This window comes from Haplochromis burtoni, unplaced genomic scaffold (assembly GCF_018398535.1).
Source record: "Haplochromis burtoni strain Fernald_Lab_line unplaced genomic scaffold, NCSU_Asbu1 Contig_138, whole genome shotgun sequence".
NCBI classification, from domain to species: domain Eukaryota; kingdom Metazoa; phylum Chordata; class Actinopteri; order Cichliformes; family Cichlidae; genus Haplochromis; species Haplochromis burtoni.
The window spans coordinates 32,227-36,916 of record NW_024582499.1 but is presented as its reverse complement, the minus strand read 5'-3'; the positions used below and the strand labels follow the sequence as shown (position 1 = coordinate 36,916).

Below are 4,690 nucleotides of genomic sequence, written 5' to 3'. Positions count from 1 at the left end.
AGATCCCTTCCCAGACCCCTTAACGCCCACTCACACCCTGGGCCATATGACCTCAGGAAATCACATGATAGGGTGGGGCCAGGTTTCACAATGAGCTCACCCGAAACCCTGGCTGATTGGGACCCACACCCGTTTTCACACCTTGGCTCATGTGATTAGCTACAGGATCATCAGGGGGTCCTTTGTCCCTCTTTGGGGGAAACTCCCACTGCATTTAAATCTGGGACTCTCCACCATTTGACCTTAGAACTGAAGAAGCTTCTCGGATGAGAGGTGAAACATCTTCAAGCAACTTTTCTTTGCAAGCTCCTTAGACTACGATGACCTGGATGACTGAGAACCTTCACAGACATGTTAGATTAGAGTTTTCTTAGGGATTGATATCATGTGTGTCTCCTTTCATTTAGCTTCAGTGTGCTCAGCGTTCACCTTCCACTGCAGTAATGGACTCTGCATCAGTAAACTGAACCCAGAGTGTGATGGAGTGCAGGACTGTGAGGACGGCTCTGACGAGGCTAACTGTGGTATGTTTACCACACACTCACCCACAGATGGTTGCAGTTTGACTTTTCTAGTTACTTGGACATTGAGATCTGTGTTTGCTTTCAGATTGCGGGACGAATCTGTACAGTAGCACTCGTATCGTGGGAGGTCAGTCAGCTAGTGTGGGTGAGTGGCCCTGGCAAGTGAGCCTCCACTTCAAGGGGCTAGGACACGTGTGTGGAGCCTCTGTGCTGAGTGACCGCTGGCTGCTGACTGCTGCCCACTGCGTCCAAGACACTACAGTTTACAAGTAGGAGCTCCTCCATCTGAAGTACTGAGTGTTTAGTAGTGTTCAGATGTTTGATCATAGATTGTACTTGGATCCATGATCAGACATCTAAAATTTTAAAACCTTGCCTGAGTCTCTCGTTCATAGTCATCTACTCTGGAATTTCTAGACAGCTTCCAGTGCAATGCTAGTTTTCTCTACCTGGAATTCCAGTTCTCACTCTTTGGTTGTGTCGTCTGAAATTCCATCTCAGACCCAAAATCTTAACCCCGAGCATCCAATGTGCCTCACTTTGGATGCTTTTTTTTCACAAAAACAAAAATGTTTTTTAATGATTGCCATTTAGACACACTGAACGAGATTCAGAAGATGACCTTGAATGACAGATCAGCTTAATTTATTTCAGGTAAGGTTTCAGTCTGTAGTCTGAGGCCAGTCACAGATCCTTTTATAACAATTCATGTGTGACAGACACTGTTAATATGGCCTTGAAAAGGGCTTTCACTGCCAATAAGTAGTGGACTATATTAAATAATATGTGGAGGTTATGTAACTCTATCCTAAGAACCCCATTATGTTTTTGAATTATTAGTTATTATTGTATACTTTCTCTAAATGGCATTCCTATGGCTTCCTGTGAGGAATCTTGGAATTTTTTACCACCATGTGTACTTCAATGTGTATGTTAAACAGGAATGTAGGAGTGCTTTCTTGCAGTAGTAGCTCTACAATTAGAAATATCCTGCCTGAGAGTGATGCTAAAAAAAATAGTCTATGCATTTATTAATTCTAGGCTGGACTACTGTAGGTCGTTATTATCTGGCGGTACTAAAAACTTCCTGTAAAGCCTTCAGTTGATCATAAAAGCTGCAGCAAGAGCACTGACAGGAAGTAGAGAGCATCTCTTTCTTGTACTGGCTTCTCCTTATTGGCTCCCTGTTAAATCCAAAATCAAATTTAAAACCCTTCTAATCACACACAAGGTCAATTCAACTTTCATTTCAATTTCATTTTATTTATATAGCGGGGAAATAGAACAACAATTGCCTAAAGTCTTGAACAATCAGGTACCTAAGTCTTGTACTCCTGGCTTACCTTTGTTCCCAGGATATTTAAAAGTAGAATGGGAGTCGGAGCCTTTTAGCCACCTGTTATGTGGGAACCAACTCCCAATTTGGATTCAGGAGACAAACTCTGTACTTTTAAGACAGTAAAAAACCAAACTAACAAACAAATTTACTCTGAGTTTGGAACAGTTCAAAACATTGTTTTAACGTTAGCATACTTTGACAGTTTTACAGTGTCAACAGAATTATAAACATATTTTACACTAATTATACAAAAATGACTTATTACAGGCAAAAGGTAGTTTATTGTGCCATCATTAAATACTAAGAAAAACAAGAGGCTATGCAAGTCTCTCCTCAATCCTTTTAATGCTTTGTTTAAAACCACGTAAAAGTAAAGAGGCCTTTAAATATAAGTAGAAATAAATTTAAAATGATCCATTTATTAATTTACATGATTAGCCATTCAGTAAAAGGACTAGCTGTTAGAATCCCTGACAGTTAGTCTTTCACTGAATGGCTAATAATCATTGATCGAATTCAGTATTTTATTTTAAATTCAATTCCAGATTTGAGGTTAAAGAAGTTGTTTACAGCCTTGTCTGTTTTATTGATATAGGCTCTCTCACGCTGACCAATGGGAGGCCTTTTTAGGCCTTCATGTGCAGAACCAGACCAATGAGTGGACAGTAAAGAGGGGTGTGAAGCAGATCATTGCTCACAGGTACTACAACAGATACACTGAAGACAATGACATCGCTCTGATGGAGCTGGACACCAGAGTCAGCCTAACCCAGCACATCAGACCCATCTGCCTGCCTTCCTCCACCTACTACTTCCACTCAGACCAAGAGGCTTGGATCACCGGCTGGGGGACTACCCTGCAGGGAGGTGAGCTGATAATAAAGAAGTACTGAAACACTGCCTGTCTCAAAGCTCTTTCCACACTGGAAGTGATGAGTTTGAATAAAATAATGAGAAAGACAAACATTTGAGTAGTTAGTGGGAGCAGATCTGTGGAGGTAGTTTGGTTTAATATAAACTTTTACAAACAGAATCTATTTTTTTTGTTATTCATCCACAAGCTCTACATGATATGATCTTGTTGTCTCTCAGGTGTCTCAGCGAGTGTCCTCCAGATGGCGGAAATTCTGATCTTCAGCAGTCGGTTGTGTAATCTCCTCCTGTATTACAGGGTCACAGATAACATGTTATGTGCCGGATTCCTTTCAGGAGGCGTGGATACCTGTCAGGTACAAACCATTCACACATGCTTGCAATCTGGTTGTTAGCACCTTTTCATTAGTGCCTGCTCTGATCGACTGGCCACGACTCGACTCGACTCAGATCGACTGATTTGATTGTAGAAATTATTGTAGTTGATTTGTAGAAATTTCCTTTGTTGCCAGTGTTGTGCCAAAAAGTGATTTCCAATGGTTGTCTGTGGGTTTTTCTTTTTTACATCTGATATATTTACTTATATCAGTAAAAAGACTGTCGTGAAAAAGATTTATGACAGGGTTACATATAAAACAAAGAAATTGTCTGTTTTTGAAATATCTTCATAATATTCATAATATTCTTCAAATATCTTCTCTTTTTATTTGTACCCATATTCTCATCAATCCAGGTCTTTTTTGATCACTTCAAGTAAGCTTAAAATACATTTTTAATGTCAATGTTAATTTTACCTGGATAATTACAGCATATATAAAAGTCACTTTCTGGCTAATTGATATTCTTCATGAGAGATGTGATTGACCTATTTTTGACTGATTTTAGGTCAACAAGTTATTTATAAGACCTTAAATTCCTGCAAACACCAGAAATCACTTTTTGGCAAAGACAGCAGTAAAGCTGTCGTACACATTGCAAGGCAGTTTGAGCTCTTGTTGGCAGCTTCATCTGATTTCCAAAATCAGCGATATGATTAGTCGGATCAGAAAATCGAGCCTGGTTCAAGAAAAGAAATGCCACAAATCCTTCCAGCAAAATAACATCAGTTTTTAGTGTGTAAAAGCCTTCAGAAATTCACATGGTTTGTATTGTGATGCTTGTTGGGATTCAGTCGGAGATATTTCTCAGTAAATTAAGTGAGCTGAATGTCAAGTTCTGCTGTGACTCTTCTTTCTAACTCTCAGGGTGACTCTGGCGGGCCCCTGTCTGTCGCCAACTCCCATGGACGTTTTTTCCTGGCAGGCGTGACGAGCTGGGGCAAAGGTTGTGCTCTAAGTTTCAGACCTGGTGTCTACACCCGAGTTACCAAATACCGCAGCTGGATAAAAGAGAAAAGTGGAGTGTAGCAGCAGGAAGGTGAACAGTTCTCCGGATTATGGATATTTTTGTTGGAAATCGAACCAGATGTTGACATTTTGAACCAGCTTTGTTTATTGTTTGCATGAAAAGTGCTAAGGAGCAATCACAAAGATGTAAATCAATAAAATCAGCCTTTCAATTATCTATTGAAAACTAAAACACATTATTATAAAACCCCAAGTCGAAATGTTTTATTCTGCCATTTACTTTAAAGTTTACTATGTAAATATTCTGCATTTTCATTAGTTTGGAAGTTTAACCTAACCTAACCCTGATCCAAGTTTAGCCAGGAATTTAATAAATAGATCCAGTAAACATTTTGTTATTCAATATGAAACTAAATCATCATAATACACCATCTACTGCCTGAAACTAAATTGCTTTTAGCAGGAAACCTCAATTTGTTCACAGGTTTACATTAGCAAGTGAACTTAGACTATAGATTAATATGTGTTCTTTACTGGTCAATCATACGTGTGTGTGTGTGTGTGTGTGTGTGTGTGTGTGTGTGTGTGTGTGTGTGTGTGTGTGTGTG

At 39.5% G+C, this 4,690-nt stretch overlaps 1 protein-coding gene across 3 annotated transcripts in view; it reads left to right on the top strand.

The window, feature by feature from the left end:
* Nucleotides 1-4,690, top strand: part of LOC102312326 (suppressor of tumorigenicity 14 protein) — a 26,558-nt gene that overhangs the window by 20,759 nt on the left and 1,109 nt on the right. The gene's annotated exons all lie outside the window — the stretch shown is intronic.